The following is a 22,251-nucleotide window of genomic DNA, read 5'->3' as shown; positions in this document are numbered from 1 at the left end:
TCCTACCCTACAATTGATTGCCCATTGCTAGGCATCTGGGGTTTTCTATCCTGATGACCTTCTGTACCTGGCCCATCGTCCTTGCTCTATTCATGTCTGTCTAACTACCTACAACACATCTTGTTATTTAAAGTATCCATAAAGAGGGACATTATATTACATTATCATTAATTTACAGCTTTTTTTGATGACTGTTTCAATATAATTGGTTTCTTTTGAAATTTTGTGAACTTAGTTTCACATGTTTAAAAACATTATTCTGAGAAGGAGTCTATAAAGATTCACCAGAGACCTTTCCTCCTCAACTCCTCCCCCCCCTCAAAAAAAAAAAAGTATGGGGAGTAATAACCCTGTTGAGAGTAATCTCCAATTCAGCAAAAACATTATTTTTTTGTTGCACATTGTACATAGTAGTTCCTCAATAAGTGTTTATTGAATTAACTTAGCATTTCTCAAGTAGTTCACTGGATGTTTTCCCTTTTCAAAAGGGCCCCCTATCTCACTTTCTCCTAAGAGAGGAAGTTGATCAAGCTGTCACCAATTTGCATGTAATCCCCATAGCCTTGGAGGCCAAAACTGGCTGGCTCGGAGCCAGATACTCCTTTGTGTTTTAAAGTGTGTGTCATGTGCATGAAAAGGTTAAGATTATAGTTATAACACAGTGGGTGGTATCAGAAACACTTTTCATTTGCAGCCCAACTGAGAAAATGCTGCAAAACTACAACATGTTTCAATAGGATCGACTATGGAAAACTCTAATAATCAGCTGTTTACGTAAGCAGTTTTGCATTGATGCCAAAGTTCATTTACATTATCCATTTGCTTTGTTATGTTCTGTTTTCTTTTTATAATAAACTATACATTCCTGCCAACTCTTCAGCTTTTGCTTCTCAGTAGCATTGCCATTTGCTTATGCAACATGGTGGTTTGCACATGCATCAGAAAACTAAAGGAAATGTTGTACTGCTTTTCCCTTATTTTCCTTCCACATCTGTAACCACTCCTTTCCTGTTGACTTGCCTGAACGCTCTTTTTTCTCCTGCTATTAAGTTGGGCATGAGTGCTGATCTTGAGATTCTAAGCAGACTTCGGGATGGAGCAGCCATCAAGGAGATGACCACAGGAGTGAAGCCACAGGTTGCTTATTCTAAAAACAAGGTTCAGGGAAATAGCTTTAAGGATATTCTCAAATGAAAAATTCATGATGAAAGGGACATGCAGGACTTGAGTGCTATTAGTTTAAAAGGTTTCATAATAAAGCCCATATTTGCTGTCCTTTAGATAAAGGCCTTAGGTTTCTGGCAAATAGCAAAGATCCCAGCAGTTAGATAACTGGCCACAGAGAGATTGCAGATCAGGATTGAGAAATGCGGGCTCTGAAGCCAAGTAGAAATGGTGATGGGAGAGGAAGCCAAAGACTCCTGTAATAGTCAGCACAGATCAGGCGCAGAAATCGCTGAAAATGAACCAAACTAGGGCCTTTTATATTCTCCCTGCTTGTTACGAGAACTTGTCTCAAAGTATAGAAGATCCTTAGAGAAGGGTTAAGGAATAAGTTACAAAGGAGCTGGGGAAGCAAGAACAGGAAGCTCCTTCTTAGAGAGTTTCCAAAGGTTTCGTGGTTGGATTTTGTTTTTCAAAAATTTTTATGACAGAAATGTTCAGACCCACACAAAAATAGCAATATTACATATGAACCCCATATACCTATCACTCAACATTTTGACTATATAGTTCCAACCATCCTTTCCCTCATTTTTTTTTTGAGGTTCACTTCCTAGCCCTCTGATTTTTATACCATCTTCTTTGGCAATGTGCCCCATTCTCATGACTCCAACTACTGCTTTAATGCATCTGAGCCCCAAGTGTGGAGCACCAGCCCCATGCTTTGAGGTATGTTTGGTTGCCTCCTGCATCTGTTCATTCCAAGATCCAATGGCACTTAAGTCTGTAATAGACACTGTTGGTTGACTTCCCAGCAGCCTCCTCTTCTTGATCATGTGTCCTGCTCTGGAATCTCAATTGATGTATGAGGGTAGGTTTAATTCCTCTCCAGTCCCAGACATTAATCTGATTGGTCAAAAATATCCATGATAATTTCATTCCCCTTTTGAGTGACTGGTTTAATGATATGCACGTACATAAATAAGGCTAATGATACTTAAAAAGAAATACGCAGGAAGTAGGGGGATTTAAAGAATTTTCCTTACTCTTACAAAGGAACCTGAGGCCCAGTGCATGAAACTCGTGCAGGGGAGGGGAGTTCTTCAGCCTGACCTGTGCCCTCTGGCAGTCTGGGACCCTTTGGGGGATGTCTGCGCGCCTTGGGGAGCAAGCCTAAGCCGGCAGGCGGGCATCCCTCTTACAGTCTAGGAGTTCTCGTTCCTTACCTGCTAGCTGCTCCTTACTGCTCGATGCTACCGCTGCCGCCACCACCGGAGCACTTGCCAGCCATTAGCCTGGCTTCTGGCTGAGCAGTGCTCCCCCTGTGGGAGCGCACTGACCGCCTGGGGGCAGCTCCTGGATTGATCATCTGCCCCCTGGTGGTTAGTGCACATCATAGTCACCAACCATTCCAGCTGTTCCGCCATAACGGTCATTTAGGCTTTTATTTCATAGATGTTAGAAAGGTACTCTCTTCCTTTTTTTTGGAGCCAGATGATCTTTAGTTGTATGATGCCACTCACTAAGAAAGTTATTTAATTTCCTTATACTTCAGTTTTCATATCTGTAAGATGGGGATAATAGATCCAACTCATGGGGTTGTGTAAGGAGCAAAGGAACTCATATATGTAATGTGCTTAGAACGGTGTCTGGCCTATCAAAAGTGCTATGCACATTTTAGCTAATATTATTTTGTAAGGATTTGGGACTTGGAGCTGTGGCAGCCATCTTGTGACCATTAAAGAGCAAGCTTGAGGACAAGGACCAACTCACTATGTAGGAAAAAGAGGAAGCGCAGAAAGGACCTTAATCATTGAAGATGCCAAGCTACTGAATTAAATAAGCCTGGAACCACACTAAACCTGAGTTTTTCATTAAGTGAGATAATTTTCCTTGTTATATTATAAATTATTATATTTCCTTTGGTTGAATTTTCTTTTACTTGAAGCCAAAAGCATTCTAATTAATGCATATGCTTCAAATCAGATTTTGTTTTCCCAAAGTTTGCTCAAGTTCACTGCATCACAATTTCCCCGTTCAATCTTCTTTATAATTCCACATATCTAGCCATGTCAATGTTTCCTTACTTTTTCTTTTTCTCCACTAACAGAATCACCAGGAGTGGCAAAACAAAAACAAAAAATAGTGCAGCTTACTGCCCTGACATACCCCTTATGAAAAGTCAGAGGCTCATACAAAGTAAAAATACTGGTCATGGCCAACTTTGTCTTGTTCACAGAGTCTAACACATAGTAGGTATTTCATATATATTTGCTGAATGAATGTATAGAAGAATGGATGGATAAGACATGTCCCATGTGAAGGTTTTTTCAGAGGATAATTTTTCAGAGAAAGAAATCTTCCTCTGCCAATTAGGTGTGTTTACTGAATTCGCCATTAAACAAAGCTGCTTCACGAGACCTCTCAGAGCCTTCAACGGACTTGGATGCATTAAGCATCAAGAGGGGGCTCTAGCTCTGGCCAATTCTGCTCAGTGGTTAGAGTGTCGGCTTGGGGACTGTAGGGTCCGGAGTTCGAGTCCAGTCAAGGGCACCGTCCTTGGTTGCAAGTCCCCCAGCTCTGGTGGGGGCACGTGTGGGAAGCAACCAGTCAATGTGTCTCTTTCACATAAATGTTTCCTTCCCACCCTTCCTCCCTCTCCTTCCACTCTCCCTAGAAATCAATGGAAAAAAATATCATTGGGTAAGGATTAAAAAAAAAAGAGGGGACTCTATTATTCAGTGCTACCCAAGCTTAATTGACCAGAGAGGCATTGACCAGTCACCATCTTCTGGCATTCCACAGAACATAGCTAGAGAAATATTAAAGCAATATATTTTTAAATGAGCACAATATCATTAGCTAACGAATGAAATTATAGTTGAATAAACATCAACATTAGTTGGGTTTTCTTAAAAGTATAGGGCCAACATACAAAAATTAGAACTCCCTCCCACTTTTATATGGGCCTGAGTCCATTTTCCAGAAATATCACAAGGTCTCTGTAAGTTAACTCAGTTATTATACACTCAAATGCCTACAGAGGCCAGGCAGTAAATGAGTGAAGAGGGTGAATATAAAAGGACATCCAGAGCTAGCATGATTTTTAAATGGCAATTAATCTTCAGTGTCAGTGTCAGGAATAAGAGGTACCTAGTTAAAGAGCCAGCTGATTCACCACTTTGTCTGGGTAGTATATATGGACACAGTGGGACAAAAGCATTCCTCCCCAAAAAAACAACAACAAAAACAACAACAAACAAATCTTATAGTTGGATTTTTATATAAATTTCCCAGCTTTTCAATATTAAGAAAATTAATTTTCAATTAATTTTTTTAAAAAGTTGCATGGGCCAAACACACTGCTGGGCTGCCTGTTCTAGACCAATCAGTCTATTAATAGCATCTTTCAAGGTCCATCCTTATCACTGTATGAACGGTTATAAAGTGAGATTACACATAACAGTAAGCAATCACTCTAAAGTATTGTAATTTGACCTGTTCTTGATCAAATAATTTTATGGTGTTTAGGTATCTTAAATGCATTATAAAAGAAAAAGAAACATTTTAACATTTTACCCATTATATGCATTAACTATATAGTAAATAATTACTATTCATATATAGGGTAGCCCAAAAAAAATCTATGCTTACTTTTTTCTGATAGCTCAATTGACATTTCTTTCTTTTCAGATTTAACCTATTGGAATTAATAATTATTCAAAGTGTTTATACATTTTTTGGAACACCTTGTATATGTTTTATATTTTTATGTAACATGTGTACAAATATAAAACTGCAACCTGTCCTGGTCAGCATGATTTGGTTGGTTGGAGTGTTGTTCCATACACCAAAAGGTTGTGGGTTCGATTCCCTGTCAAGGCACATACCTAGGTGGTGGGTTCAGATCCTAGTTGGAGTGCATACCGGAGGCAATCTATCGATGTCTCTCTCTCTCTCTCTCTCTCTCTCTCTCTCTCTCTCTCTCTCTCTCTCCTCGTTCCTCTCTCTAAGATAAATAAACATATCCTTGGTTGAGGATTAAAGCAATATTTTTTTAAAAACTGCAATTTAACAATTTTACAGTCATTACTCAGAAAAATGAAACCATCTTTTGCATCCTAAGCATATCACATTGTCACTTCTAACCATGACTGCAGCAAATAATTCTTGTGTTACTTCAATGGGCTGATTTTTTAAAAATGGTTGACTATTAAAATAAGTCTTTTAGAAAAATTCTATTGTCAGGATGCCATCAGATAAACAATTTTATATTCTACTGAAGAAATGTAAACAGATGGATTTTTAGTACATCATAGTATTTCTCAAATTTACCCTGTATAATTCAGGCCACTATTTTGTTCAAAAAAATAAAAGGCTCAGGCTTTTATTAATAGCAGGTATTTAGAATAGAACAGCTGGTCTTAAACTATTTTTTGCCAATGACAGCTTTAGGCAGGAGAGAAAACTCTAGAAAAATCTGCACCCTATATTTGCTTTACTATATACTAATTCTCATTTTCTGGAAGAAGAGCTGGGGAAAACAGTGAAGTTTTACTTTACAGAAAAATTGGAGAGTTTTTGTGTATGCATCTATTTTTACAGTTTTAGTATGGCTTATTTGTTGTTTGAGCAATGTGTACATACCCTAATGTACTCATGTAAATATTGGAAAATTCCATGCTAAAACACCAATGACACAAATATATAATACTACATTTTGTAATCAAAACCGCAGAGCAAACTGATAATGATAAAGTGTAACTGAGCATGAAATGTAAGAATAGCAACTTTTGCACAGCTGATGTGGCTCAGTGGTTGAGTGTTGACCCAGGAACCAGGAGGTCACGATTCTATTCCAGGTCAGGGCATATGCCTAGGTTGCAGGCTCAATCCACAGTGGGGGGCATGCAGGAGTTAGCCGATCAATGATTCTCTCTCATCATTGATGTTTCTATCTCTCCCTCTCCCTTCCTTGTTCTGAAATCAATAAAAACTTCCCCCACGTGGTGAAAGAAGTAGACTTACAAGTCCAGGAAGCACACAGAACCCCAAACAAAAGGAATCCAAAGAGAAACATACCAAGATACATCATAATTAAAATGCCAAGAGCAAAAGACAAAGAAAGAATATTAAAAGCAGCTAGAGAAAAACAGTTAGTTACCTACAAGGGAGCACCCATATGACTGTCAGCTGACTTATCAACAGAAACTATGCAGGCCAGACGGGAGTGGCAAGAAATATTCAAAGTGATGAACAGCAAGAACCTACAATCAAGATTACTCTACCCAGCAAAGTTATAATAGAAGGTCAGATAAAGAGCTTCAGAGATAAGAAAAAGCTAAAGGAGTTCATCACCACCAAACCAGTATTATATGAAATGCTGAAAGGTATTCTTTAAGAAGAGGAAGAAGAAAAAAGTAAAGGTAAAAATTGCGAACAACAAATACATATCTACCAACAAGTGTACCTAAAAATCAAGTAAACTAAAAATCTGAGGAACAAAATAAACTGATGAATATAATAGAATCAGGGGCATAAAAAGGGAGTGCACTGAAATTCTCAGGGGGAAAAGGGGATGGGGGGTGAAGGAAGAGACTGAACAAAAATCATACACCTTTGGAAGAGGACAGTGAGGGGCGGGGAGTAAAAGCAGAGGGTGGGTGGGAATCGGGTGGAGGGGAACTATGGCGGGGAGGGAAGGAGAAACAATTGTAATAATCTTAGCAATAAAGATTTATTAAATTAAAAAAAAAGAAAATGAGAACACAACAAACAATCCAAACTAGATGGGACTTTGTGAAAGCAGTCCTAAGAGAGAAATGCATAGCAAGAAATCTCAAATAAACAATTTAATTTTGCATTTAAAGGAGTTAGAAAAAGAATAACAGAGCCCAAAACGAGTAGAAGAAAGAAAATAATAACCATCAGAGCAGAAATACTAGTAAACGAAATAGAGTATAAAAAGATAATATAAAAAAATCAATGAAACCAAAAGCTGGTTCTTTGAAAAGATAAACAAGATTGATAAACCTTTAACCACATCATCAAGAAAAAAAGGAAGGGACAGAGAGAGAAACATCAATGTGGCTCAAAATGGCTCAGTTGTTTGGAGCATCATTCCTAGTCAGGTTACATACCTAGGTTGTGGGTTCGATTCCCAGTCAGAGCCTGTGCAGGAGGCAACCAATCTCTCTCTCACTCTCTCTCTCTCTCTCTCTCTCTCTCTCTCTCTCTCTCTCTCTCTCATCAATAGACATATCCTTGGGTGAGGATTAAAAAAGAAAAAAGAAGAGAGAGTACAAATAAATAAAATAAAAAATAAAAGGGGAAAAGTAACAACTCATGCAGGAATTTTCTTTTACTGTAACTTCCTAGCATTTCTTTTATTTACTTACTGTTGGGTAATTATTATAAAGTAAAGCATTTTGTGAACTTCAATTGCTACATAAACAATGCACATTTATTCATCTTTAGGCGATTGTATTATGGTTTGTTTGCTATTAATCACCATTTCACAGGCCAACATACAATAATCAACTTGAGGTGTGTTTTTTTGTTTGTTTTTTGTTTTAAATATATTTTATTGATTTTTCAGAGGGAGGGATAGAGAGTTAGAAACATCAATGAGAGAGAATCATCGATCAGCTGCCTCTTGCACACCCCCTACTGGTACATGCCCTTGACCGGAATCGAACCCGGGACCTTCCAGTTCGCAGGCTGATGCTCTATCCACTGAGCCAAACCGGTCCCGGCCCAACTTGAGGTTTTTGACATGATTGCTAATGTTTGTTGCAAAATACTTCATCAAGTAGGACAAAGAGCTGATGGCCCTTGATAAAAAGCTGAAGTGAGTGAAAATAGACTGTGCATTGAAAATACTACAAGATTATAGGCCAGACAACTTCAATCAAAGCAGTGTGCTTTGGTAATTTTCCAACTAGAACTCACCACCAACTAGAAGCTACCAGTAGTAATCAGAAATGAGAGAGCTATTTTTAAGCAAGTTTCCTACCAATTAGTGATGTGAACCCACTTCTTCTGTCCTACTGGTTTGCTCACTATGGGACCCTTTATCTTTCTCTCTACCCATTACAGACTCAATGATCTTGCTCTCTCTCTTTCCTGTACAGTAGAAATGTTTCTGTGCTGTGCAATTTAATACTTAATGCTATACCCTTTTGTGCTAGTCTCTGATTGTTTTAGATGTATTCTCAACTAGATTGTAGACTCTAAGGCTAGGACCATCTTTGTTAATGCTTTTTTTTTTTTTTTTTTTTTTTTTAAGGAGAAATATCAATGTGAGTGAAACATAGATTGGCTCCTGCACGTCCCCTACCAGGGATCAAGCCAGCAACCCGAGCATATGCCTCAATCAGGAATTGAACCAGCAACCTTTCAGCGCACAGGAGAATGCCCAACCAACCAAGCCACACCAGCCAGGACTGTTAATGATTTTCATGCTAAACATGATAGGCACTAAGTAATGTCTTATTGGGAAACCTAAAAATAGTCATTGATTTTGTACAACTGTGACCACAGCTCAAAGCAAAAACACTTCATGTCTGTGTGGGGTAGAATGTACAGTCACTGGGCATTAATGTTTTCACATTTATTTAGATCCTCTGATTACAATAGACATAATTCTATTCAAGTTGGCTTAGCTTAGATACTGTACCTATAAAAAGCAGACAAGATAATTTCATGGAACCCAATATTGGTAACAAAGACTGCATGGGACTGAACCTGGAAATTGGAATGTCAGAAACCATTCAGTGTCTTTTTATCATTTCTCTATCCAGCTGCTTGTATCTCACTGTGTAGGTGTAGTCAAGGCTCACAACCTTCTATGGCCTTACAAAACCAATGTCCATTGAGTAACTAACCCAGCCTTCACATTTCACTTCCAAATTTCTGACAGAAAAATATGGTTGACCTGTACTGGGTCAGACAGTTATCTCTAGTCCAATCAGCTCTCCTGAATAACACGTGTCATGTGGTTTGATATTCATTCTCAGCAGGGGGGAACACCACTCAACAAAGAAGACGGACAGAAGGCAGGCAACTTGACTGATCCAACAACCAGTTAAAATATATAGGAAATTGCAACAAAAGCTTTTATGAGTGTCTTCCCAGCTCATAATCCCCTTCCTCTGATCATTTTACCCCTGATCTAGTGGGGTGGGCCCCTAATAGATATATTTGTACCAAATGACACGTACCTCTGGCCAGCTAACCAAACCAGGGTGAGCACTCTTCCCAAGGCAAGTTAAACTGGTTTTCTCCTGAGAAATTTGATTTGAGGCCAAGAAACTGCCCATGAGGCTAGAATTGTCTTTTGAGAGGAAAGGCTGTCAACTAAGAACTGTTTCAGGATCATCCTTCCTCATTCTGTTCCCAAGGAAGGAAAGAGAGCAGCTAGTCTGCTGGGAGAGAAGAATGAAGCAGATATACTTAAAAAAGCAGAGCTGAGATAAGAGAGCAGGTTCTGCCCACATCTTTAGGACTGAATAGTTTCTGATTTTAGAAGGCCAACTATTTTACTGACTTGAGCTCTGCAAGACATTTCCACATTCTTTTTTGCTTAAGTTAGCTTGAGTTGGTGTCTCTTGTATGCAACCTAAATAGTTGTAACTGAGACATCCAGATTTAAAGTAAGAAAGAGTCTTTCCTACACTTGTCCATTGAGACCAGTCTAATATTAAGAGGCCAATATTTTGTTGCCATGAAAAGCTTCTAAATTTATCTTGTAGACTCATATATCTGTGCAGCTATACAGTACATCTGTTGGTGACTCATGAGGATTAAGTTGTATGGGAGGCCTGTTACCTGATTCTCAGTTGGGTGTCATATGATTTCTTAAAAGAGAACAATTTATGAATAAAAGTTGGCCTTGACATTTTTTATCATTCATTATGCCTGTTATTATAACTGATGCTTGTTACAGTTTTGTTTTTTTAATTTATTTATTTATTGTTTTTTTAATAAATTAATTAATTAATTAATTTATTTATTTATTTATTGGAAGAGAGGAAGAAAGAGAGAGAGAAAGAGAAACATCAATTTGTTATTCCACTTGAACCTACAACTTTGGCATATAGGGACAACATTCTAACCAGCTAAGCTACCTGGCCAGGCCTGCTTGTTATCATTTTCAAAGCAAATTTACACAACTCTCTTTTTTTGGCATTCACAGCTATCCTCTGAGGAAGTATTATTATATCATTTCTATTTCCCATATGAGGAAACTGAAGCTCAAAAAGATCTGGTGATTTGTTTAGTATCACTAATCTAGTGAGGATACAATACAGACTCAAAATTAGTGTTCTTTATATATGTCTGACCCACGTTTGGTCTATGTCTTCTTTCAGCTGGTTTTTTAATTTTTGTTTGTTTTATTTTTTCCCTTTAAAAATTCTCCCCCCCCCCTTTTTTTTTTTAATTGAAGTATAAGATGGGCACAGAAAAGTGAACACACTATGTGTCACCAATGGAGCATGACATTGGATATGACCTGCTCCCCAGAGCACCTTTCTCCCCCGCCCACTAATATTCCTCCCTCCACTTCCCCCATACCATTCTGTTTCAACACTATATATTTGCTTGTTTTAAAACTTTATATAAATGGGATCATGCAAATGGATAGTTTTGTGTTCAACCTCTTTTGCCAGTGTGAGATTTACCCACTTTGTTGTAACAGTGGTTCATTCATTTATATTTCTGCATAATATTCCATTTTATGAATATACCACAATTTATGTATCCATTCTATTATCTACAGATACTGGGATTGTTTTCTGTTGGAGGCTATAATGCAGGGTGCTCTATGAGCATTCGTCAGCATATTTTTTTAGTGTAGCACATGCATGACCTATTAAGTAAATACTTAGGAATGAAGTCACTAGGTAAAATATCCTGATTTAATAGCTATTGCAAGGCAGTTTTCCAGTGAGGGTGTATCAATTTACTCTCCCACCCAACTGGTATAGGAAAATTTTGGCTTCTCCATATTTTCATCAATCCTGATATTTTCTGTTTTTAATTTCAACCATTCTGGTGAGTGTATAATGGTGTACTTAAATTTGCTTTCCCCTGATAACATACGGGCTTGAGCATATTTTTATGTTTCCTGGTTATTTGGATACCCTCTTTTATGAAGGGCCTGTTCAAGCATTTTTCCATTTTTTCTACTTATTTGTAAGATTTCCTTATATATCCTGAGTAATATGCATTACCTTTTTTAAAAAAGATTTTTTTGTTGACATATATATTTTATTTATTTATTTATTTATTTATTTATTTATTTATTTATTTAGCGAGAGAGGAAGGGATGGAGGAGAGAGAAACATCGATGTGAGTGTAGAACATTGACCAGCTGCCTCCTGCAAGACCCCTACCAGGGAGGGGTCCAGCCCCCAACCTTGCTCTATGCCCTGTCTAGGAACCTTTCGGTACATCGGACAACACCCAACCAACTGAGTGGCACCAGCTAGGGCTGCGTTACCTTTTGTGATATGCACTGCAAATATCTTCTCTCCTCTGTGGTTTGTATTTTCAGCCTTGAATTTTTGACATCAAAGAAATCATAATATCTTACTTGCATTTTTTGTTTTTGTTTCACTTAAAAATGTAATGATTTCAACTATTTAGGATAAACTCCAATGAAATAGGATGTTCAAATGGCATTTTTGGCCAGGCATCCAAAGCTGAAACGGACGCAATTGTTGACTAGTACTCCCAAGTCATTCTGGATCTGCTTAGAGCATGTAAACATTTCTCGTTCTCATGAACCTTCTGTTTACCCTGAAAGTAGTATATGGAAGCTGAGGTAGAAAAGATAGAGGGCAAAGGGAAGGGTTTATTTGGAAAGTGCTTTCTCCTCCTCCACCTTCACATGGGGCTGGGGGGAGGTGTGCTCCTTCTCACCTCAAGCCAAATGAGAGGTGCCTTAGAAGGCCTTCCATAATTTGTCCCCTGGGTTTCAGGAAGAACATGGGGTTGATCCTTGCCCAACATGAAGGCTGGAGAATCTGGTTGAAGCTTCGCCTGCTTACAGGGCTACATTGAGTGTAAACTGGGCTTCCACTTACAGGCAGCAAAAGGGATAATGTCCCAGGGAATAAAGTAAAATTTATAAAAAGCTTGGCCTGGAATCATCTGAAAAGCAATCTTGCCTCCTTGCCTCACAATGGGTGAAGGAAGCACCAGTAGCTCAGGTCTGGAAATGTTTCAGAATCTAACAGCCAGAGAAGTATTGTCTCTATCTGGGAACTACAGTTGGGGTATATGGGAGGAGGGGGAACTTCTGAGAAAACAACTGGAATGAGTCAGCATTGGATAGTCTCCATACCCAGAGGGCACTGATGCCAGATGACATAGTACAAGGCATACAGGACTGTTTCCTTTTCCCCAATTTCTCTATTCCCCCTGGCACAGGAGTGAGAGGTCAGAAACAGCCCTAAGAAGTGTGGAAGGCCCTAAACTGGTTTGGCTCAGTGGATAGAGCGTCAGCCTGAGAACTGAAAGGTCCCAGGTTCGATTCCGGTTAAGGGCATGTACCTTGGTTGCAGGCACATCCCTAGTGTAGGGTGTGCAGGAGGCAGCTGATCGATGTTTCTGACTATCTGTAAAAAAAAACAATAATATATATATATTTTTAAAGTGTGGAAGACAGAGTGAGAGGAGAGAAGCAATCGATAAGGCATCTCTCCACCTCAGGTTTGGAAGCCTGAAGCAAACCTGAGCTGGGGAGGTGGAGGCTTAGCTTTGAACACGTTTGGAAATTTGAAATTGTCCTTGAGAAAACTGCAGATATATGATTAGAGGCCTCGACTGTACTCTTCTACAAATTCCCCCCTTGACAGTTTCTATTCGGATGCTTAATTCATCTACTGAGTTTTCAACTTCAATTATTAAACTTGTCATCTCCAGAAACTGTTTGGCTCTTTACATTATCTGCTTTAACTGATTTTACAGTCTTTTGTTCCTTGATCATATTTTCAAGCAACTCTCTTATTTCTCTAAACACATATTACTGTTGGACCTGCCTATGGCAATCTCTCATGTCATGGCACATCTGATTCTTCTGTTTTGCTTTTGTTAGTCCTTGCTTCAAGTGCCTTATTTCCTTGTGTTTTAGATCCATTTCTGTAAGCTGAATCATCGGCCTTGGGATTTTATCTGTGGAGTCTCTTTGAGGTCCAGGTTGAAACTGCAGTCCTCCTGCCTATTGTCTGGGGAACTACTTACTACCTGAGGCCACTTCAAGTTCAATGATCATTTGAGGTTTTCAAACCTCACAGGGATAATGCTTTTGGACTGAAAATCCATTTAAAGGCCAGCTTGTGTCATAAATGCTCAGGGAGATTTTTTTTTAAATTGATTTGAATGAAAGAATGAGAGAAAGAGAGAGAAAGAGAGAGAGAGAGAGAGAGAGAGAGAGAGAGAGAGAGAGAGAGAGAGAGAGAGAGAGTGGCCTCTGCGAGAGAGAATGATTGCCTGCTCAGCAGATGTATGTCACTTTACTCCAAATCCTATTTCCTAGCCTCCCTTAGGAAGGGAGGTATAGTCTGAGTTTTGGTCAATGGAATGTGGGCAAAAGTTAGCCTGGTCCGTAAAACTCTCCTGCACAGTTATTGGTGAGATACAGTGATTGGCCAAGCTATTGGCCAAGCGTGCTGGCCCCTGCTCCTCTCCAACAGATGTAGCATGTATTGAGTCTCCATCTACTGGGTCGCTTTGCTTATTCAGACCTCAGCAAGGTGGGTTAATGCAGCAAAAAGATACAGGACACATGAACACTACATATCACAAAATTCAAACCATCCGTCTAGTTACCTACTAAGTTCTCTTTTTTCTTGCATTTTGCTGTGTGTTTAAAATTGATCCAATAAGTCATGTGATTCAAAAACCAAACCCAACACCTGGCATGGTCTTTTTCTTTTGCTATTGAAACAAAGGACTCCAAAGCTCCAGAAGATGGCAGACCATGAGATGGAAGAAATCTGGGAGCCCAAGTTACTCATTTACCAAACACCAATTAGAATTTGACCGAGAGAGAAATTAAACTTCTATTGAATGAAGCTATTGAGATTCTACAATTTTTCCGTTACTGTAGATATTATATTAACAAATACAACCCACAAAATTCCAGCAAAATTACCTAATGTGGTTGTAAAATCTTCCTTTTAGCAAGCTAGGTCACCCGGATCCAGCAAGTAAGATTTAGATATACTATTTTACTTTGTCACTAGTTCTATATTGCTTCATTGTCCACAGGGTTTTGAAAATGACTAAGCATCACAAGCAGCATATTCTCATTGCAACTAGGTAACAATGATTAGTTCATGGCTATGGATTGCATTTATCTAGGAGGCCTAGGAGGGACTGGGCTAAACAAGCCTGGCCATGGCCCACCAGTTATACATATTGCTAAGCAATGTTTTTTACATGTAACCTGAATAACTTGGGTGATCCCATATAGTATTAAAAACAATACTCTTGAAACCCTCAAGATAACATCCATCTTTACCCTGGTAAGATAGGAAAATTGCACAATGTTTTCTCACATTATGGGGTCAAGTTACTTAGTGGAAAAAAACAAAAGCCAATTCTGGCTAACTCAGGCAAAAACAAAAACAAAAACAGAAAACTAAATTATAAAGTTTAGCTTTCATACTAAAAAAAGAAAAAAATCTGGGGAACCATAGTCAACAAATTGGCAAGAATTCCAGAAAGCTAGACCAAATAAAAACTCCAAGACCCAAACAGAGGCTAGTTAACTTGTCTTCAAATGATCACCCCATGGATTACTTACTAACTAAAAAGAGGGAAAGCTACTTTCACAAAGGAGAAATCTGATAGACACCACCTTAACTGAGTGATGTATTTAATATCACTAATAATGGGGCAAACTGATATTACATGTCTTCTGAAGTGATACTAGAAGGACACAATGTCATCTGGGTAGTATATTTATAAAAATATTTAACCCGAAATTAATCCGGGGAAACAAAGAGGCAATTCCAGAGTGTGAGACTTCTACAAGACAACTTGCTGGTAATCTTCAAAATTATCAGTGTTATAAAAGACCAAAGAGGAGTCTAAATTAAAATAGGCTAGCAACACACAAACCTTGATTACATCTTAACTTGAAAAACAAAACAAAACAAAAAAAACACACACTATTTTAAAAGGCATTGAGAGAACAATTTTAAAATTTTGAATATGTACTAGATAATATACTGTGTCAATTTAAGTTTCTGAAGTGAGATAATATTGTGGTTATCTATCAGAATGTCTTCATTCTTAGGAAATATCTATAACGTACTATAAAGATTCAGAAAAGAAAAAAAAGAAGAAGATAACAAGGAAGGTAGATAGACAAAAACAGAGCAAGCAAATGTCACAAAAGTTAATGAGAGGTAAACCAGGTGAGGATATACGGGTGTTCATTGTATTATTTTCTCAACTTTTTTTAAGTTTGACATTTTTCAGAATGAATACCTTGAAAACTTTGTAAAGAACTGTAGTGCTTCTAAATTGTGCCTAGGAATTTTTACGGTGTGGGCAATAAATTATACTGGGTTGGGTGTGGGCAACTATTACATTAAATGTTTCATGCCAGTCTCTGACAAAAGATGTAGCTTTTTACAGGTATGATAAAATTCAATAAAAAAGTTCTTAAAATGAGAGAGAAAGAAAATTACCAAAGGTCACATAGCTTACTAAGTGTCAGAGCTGGGATATAAACTCATGCTCAAACTTTTTTCTCTATGGACAGCAAAGCAGCCAAAAGCTTGCTATGCTCTAAAATCAAACAACCTGTTTCTCAATTCTGCAGAAGGCTAATCTTAAAAATAATTTCTAAATAATTGTTAAATTCTAAAGATAGTAACAGAATAAAAGGAAAAGAATACTTAAAAATATTGTTCTATTAAGCCAAACTTGAGAGTATGTTCGGGATTTATAAGAGGATTTGAGAAATTTAATAAAACAGTTATTTAAAACAAGAAGCTCTTTGATATGGATTTAACAAGGGTTAAAAAGCATTTAGGAAAGACTCACTTCCAGGTACTCTAATTAATATGTTGGATTTGTCAGGAAAAATTAATTGAAGTGGAGAACTATTCTGGAAAATAATATGATTTTATAAAATCCTATAATAATAGACCTTTACATTTTTATCCCAATTGTTCAAAATTCTGTTCTTAGACTTCTCCTCTTTGTTCTTTTTCAGCAAATTCATCTGCTTCCCTTCCTTTAACCAATAACTCAAAGCAAATGTCTCCTAAAATCTATGTCTCTGGTCTTAGCCTCTTACCAACCTTCACAAGTACATTTCATCTGCCTCTGGAATCATGCTAAGGAATCCAGTTAACATCTCATACTCAAAACAAATTCGTCATTTCTTCTTAAACTTTGGCCCTCCTAATTTCTCTGTTCCTGACATCATCATTTTCCCAGTTATATGCGTTAAATCATATAATGCTGCTGTTTTCTGAAAAACATTTTTTTTTTTTCTTATTGAGGAGAGACAGAGAGGGGTGGGGTGGAGAGAGAGAGAAACATTGATTTGCTGTTCCACTTATTTATACATTTGTTGGTTGCTCCTTGTAATGTGCCCTGACCAGAATCAAACCCACAATCTTGAATGATGATTTAAGCAACTGAGCTTCCCAACCAGGGTGGATTGCTTTGTTTGTTTGTTTGTTTGTTTGTTTTTAATCCTGCTTCCTCCTCTGCCTTATAGATTCAGTAACTTGCAAAATTCTGTATATTCTAATTCCACAGTGCCACCATGTTTGCTCCATTTTTTCCCTTCTTTTTAATCTATACTAATCACCTCTAACCCAGAGTTTATCAAGCAGGATACTATGGATATTTTGGACAGAATAATTCATTGCTCTGGGTGTTGTCCTGTGCAGCTTAGGATGTTTAGCAGTATCCCTGGCTTCTATCTACCAGATGACAATAATACCTCCTCAGTTATGAAAATCAGAAAGTATTTCCAGACATTACCAAATACCCACTGCTCTACTCTAAATGATTGTCATTGCCTTTTATTAGGAACATCTCCCCATCTATTATAGGAGTCCCACCACCGATTCGTTCTAGACATAGCTACTGATTTACTCTTCTTAAGGTTTAGCTCTGATATTATTTCCTCGTCCTTAAGCATTTAAGGGTACCTTATTGCCTACAGAGTAATGCTAATATTCCTCTGTAGATTTAGCATTTAAGCCTATCTACTTTATGGCCCTAAATTACATCTCAATTATATTTTCCACTGTTACTCTGTATATTCCTTGTTTCAGCTTTGTGATCTCTGAAACTTAGTTTATGAGATTTATTCATTCATTTATTCATCCAGGGATAGATTCATAATGGTATGGACACTAGTTGTTATGGCGGGTCTAGCATTCACTCTACTTCTTCCAGCAACAGAGTCTCTCTTTGTTGTGTGGGATCCTTTCCATGAGATTCAGGTAGAGCTGACTCATCATTCACAATTCTAGAGATGAGGAAACTGAAGCTTACAAAAGTTAATGAGGAAATTTAGATGTGGGGGAAATTCGGTGTATTTTCCAATTGTTTGGCACAAGCTCACACTGCTAGTGAATCACAGAGCCAGGATTTGAAAGCAAGCATTTTCATCTCAGAGGGAACATTCTCAGAGATTAACAGCTTCTTTTGTACATTTGAAAATAAGGAGGGAATGAATGTACATGGAGAGGGAAGAAAACAAGGTGTGATTGGATTACTGGATAGTTAAGATTGTGTGTTCTCTTGAGGACTTATACCCCATTTGAGGGGTATTACTTCTGGCATTTCAAAGGCGTATTAGTCTAGATACATAAGCACAATGGACAGGCCTGCCTTAAAACCTTTCACTAAGGAAGTTATGGATTTGGGATGTGACTATCCACCAGGCCCAGTTAGGAATTTTTGATCAGAGAAGATACTACCCATAGAACTCCATTTTTTCACCCACATGGGCATCACTATCTCAGCTGCCAGAAAGCTCAGCCCATGCTTGTGTTGCAAAAATATAATTGAAAACAAAATCTCTCAACACAGAAAAGTTCTCCACAATGGTAGAAAAATGGAAAATTTTAAATTTGAATAAGCATAAAATCAGAATGTAATACTCTGCACAAGTAAACCTCCCTGGGAATTGCACAGAAAGAAATAAATCTCTGTCTTTTATATAGCTACCTGGATACAATCATTCAATTCATTAGATAGATTTTGCAATTTATAGTCAGGTGACAACTTAGACCTCGCTCATCCCAGGAAACTGGGAGACTGGGTTTATCTTCCTTGGTGATTATACTTCAAAGAGATGGCTCCCAGACCCTCAAGGAGGAAACATTCCTGAGTTATGAGACTGGCCAGAGGCTTATTTCCCATTAAAAAGATTTACATATATTTGAAAAGGCCAGAGAAAGAAATTCAGAAAGAAGAGGAAAGAAGAGTCAAGTCTCTGGGCTCATTTTTAGCTGAAAATCTGTATTTGCCCTCACATTTGTGGAAGCATTTTAGAAGGTCAGCACATTTTCTCTGACTGACTTTATACATTATAACTTCATCCCGTTTATTTGTGTTTATTTTCATGTTGCTTTGTTAATTTTTTCTAGTCCTTTTCTTAGACTGATTATATAAACTCACAATTTCTTTGCCAAAAAGAAGGATTCCATTCCGTAAATGTTGTAAAATGATTGACAGCTTTCTGTTCTAAGAACTTGGGAGCGACAAGCTGTTGAGGTTTCATCCACTGACAACCAGACCAGTGTCAGGCAGGAGCCATGTTCTGGTGCCCAAAGATAACAGTTGTGGCTCTTCCTCTTAAAAAATGTGGACAAAAAGAGGTAATATACTAACCTGATTAACTCAAGGAAGGCCTGTGTGATGGCCTTGCAAACTTAGAGATCTAAAGTAACCACAAAGAATGGTCTAAAATGAAAACTTTTTAAATTAAAAGCAGTCTATGGTGGATAGTCATGTCCTAGGCTCATATCTTCCCTGACAAAGATCAACTTTGATCTTTGCTAAACCTATTGTCTTTTTGCATCTAAGATAACATTCCTGTGGAATGTCAGGATAACTTGTAACTTCCCTTTTCCCAACCCCTCAGGGCAAAACACACCAGGGCAGACCACACCGGATCCAGCTACATCTTGGAATGGAAACTCTGGACACTGGTTTTGCTTTCAGTTCTGCCAAATCCCCAGCTGCACATTTTCCAGGACTGGATTAAGGAAAATGGGACCTTGGAAACGGAGGAATGTGCTGATTCTCCCGTGGGGGCCTCCAGAAATGCTTATTCCAGCAGTACCCCAAGAACCCCACTCCCACTAGCAATGGAAAAAAACCATCCATGTATTTCTCCTAAACTTACCACTTTTCCTTCTACATCTACAGGATGATGCTCCAACCAACTGAGCTACACCAGCCAGGGCAGCAGGGACTCACTTTAAACCTTTATCAATGAACTCTTCATTAATTTTCTGCTTTCAGTTAACAGCTTTACTGAGGGATGAAAGGTCCCCAAATAATTGGGAGTGTGGGGAGGCTATGGTAAATCTGGCAGTTCTGAAGGAAAAAATACTCTGACAGAAACTATACTGCCTGCCAAAGACAAATTTCAGCTACCTCTCTGTTTTGTTGAGGGCCTGACCTAAGAGAAGAATGGGCTGAACCAGGCAGTATCTACAAGGTTATTTCTATGTTAAGTTTCTATGAAAATAAAACTTGTTTTCTGCCCTCAGTGCCTCTGCATTGATTTCTCCCTCCCTTCAAAGTCCCTAGAGCCAGTAAGCTGCTCCTTCTCCCTGGCCTGCTATCCTGACTGCCTCTCCAGGGCAGAGCCATGCAAAACCTGATTCTTCCACCTTCCTAATGAGGAGGAATATAGGGGGCAACCTGGGGGGTAGGTGGACCTAGCAATCTGAATCTGTGCCAGTGACAGGTGTCCTAGTGCACATTCTTATTAGCTTATAATTAAGTCACTGCCCCTTCCTTAGGCAACAGTCTGTTTCCTGGGTGTTCCTAGTTTGTAGAGACCACAGGCCCAAAATTTGGCAGCTTGTGTGTGTGTGTGTGTGTGTGTGTGTGTGTGTGTGTGTCCAGGTATTTAGATACAATCTAACTTCTCCATTCTAATTGACTCAGGAGGAGCTGTGAAAGCCCACCACAAAAGCCCGGTAGTTAGGAAAAAAGAAACTTATGAATATATAAGGGGTGATCTCATTGCATTAGCTATTCAGGCTTTGGATCTTTGAATACCCTGAGACAGCAGCTTCTCTTTAAATAAAGGTTTTTTCCCGAACCTCAGAGTACTTGTCGAGTATTTTCTGGTCATCTGGTAAATTCTGAAAAACTACTTTTTTAAAAAAATATATATTTTTTATTGATTTTAGAGAGGAAGGGAGAGAGACAAAAAGAAACATCAATGACATTGATTGGCTGCCTCCCGCACCCCTCCCCCCCACCCCCCACTAGGGATCAAGCCTGCAACCCGGGCAATATGTTCTTGACCTGGATCGAACCTAGGACCCTTCAGTCTATAGGCCGACACTCTATCTACTGAACTAAACCAGCTAGGGCAACACTACCTTTTTACTCTTCCTTTTCCCCTCACATCAAAACTTACCTATTTATTTACTCAAGGACCTGATAAATCAGGAGTTAAATGAAACCCTTAGAGGGTCAAGACCTGTTTTATTGATTGTTTCTTCAGCATCCTGACATATGGTGACTGTACAAGAGTGATATTCAAGTGGATGGATGCTAGATATAGAAATATACACTGAGTGACCAGATTTTTATGATCTCTGAACGCATAATAGTCTGGTCACTCAGTGTATATCCTATATAATAAAAGGCAAATATGCAAATTGTCCCCTTTTTTGAGTTTGACCAGCAGGCAGGCCAGCCAACCGCCCATGTCCCCTTCCCCTGGCCAGGCCGGCCAGACTCCACCCATGTATGAATTCATGCACCAAGCCTCTAATACACACACACACACACACACACACACACACACACACACACACACAGTTGCCAGATTATTATGCATTCAGAGATCATAATCTGGCCACTCAGTGTATATTAATAGAAGGTACTAGCTAAGATTTCCCTATCGATAGCCAATAATTTGGAGGGAAATATTTTGGGAGAAGGTAGGCCTTCTATTTCTCATGTCAAGGTCAGGAGCACTACAAACTTCATTGTAAGACCAGCCCTGTTTGTTCTGAGGTTGAAAGTGACTTGGTCACTGCCTGAATCTGAGTTTTTTTAAAAAAAGGAAAGACATTAAAGTTCCCTGAGGTTTCCCATATGGTAGGGGGAAGGGAAGTCAGGTAGGAAAGTCCACAGAATAATGAAACAGGCATTGCTCTAAAAATCAGCACAGTTAAGTACTCTGTAACCTAATTCCACCATACACTTTCAATTTAGCTGTAATACTGTAAATCTATTAAAAGGAACATAAATCTCCAAATATATGCTTTCTTACACTTAACCACTATTTGACCCCTGATCCTCTCATTAAAATAAACTTAAATGGTTATGTTGAATACGTGCTTATATATACTTAACCAGAATTTGACCCCTAATACTCTCAGTGCACTGTATCTCACAGAATGTCCTAGATATACTATGATCTTATTTCTAATAGCTGAATAAGCTAATCCCCATAAAGCCACATGAGTACTTCACTGTGATGTAGTACAAGGAAGAATTAGGATGTTCTCAGTGGGCACTGCAATAAGCTACCTGCTGAGTCACTGAGCTGATCTATTTTTAATCCAATGAGCAAAACTTCTATTTGGTGTGACCTTATCTGAAAGATATCTTCTGTAGAGCTTGTAAAAACTATCCCACTCTGAGAAATTGAGGAACTGTTCATTTTCATTAGACCCTGACAAAATAATTATGCTGTTTATTCAGTTGAACATGAATCTTGTATTTTAAAGGAGAAGAAGTCCTGTATTTTAAGGGAGAAGAAATCAAGTATTACCTTCCTAAAGACAGATAGATAGGCAGCCAACTTGTAAAAACAAACAAACAAAAAAAAACTTGGTT

This window comes from Pipistrellus kuhlii, unplaced genomic scaffold, assembly GCF_014108245.1.
Source record: "Pipistrellus kuhlii isolate mPipKuh1 unplaced genomic scaffold, mPipKuh1.p scaffold_m20_p_13, whole genome shotgun sequence".
In the NCBI taxonomy this organism is placed as follows: Eukaryota; Metazoa; Chordata; class Mammalia; order Chiroptera; family Vespertilionidae; genus Pipistrellus; species Pipistrellus kuhlii.
The sequence above is the reverse complement of the archived record's forward strand: the minus strand, read 5'-3'. Positions refer to the sequence as shown.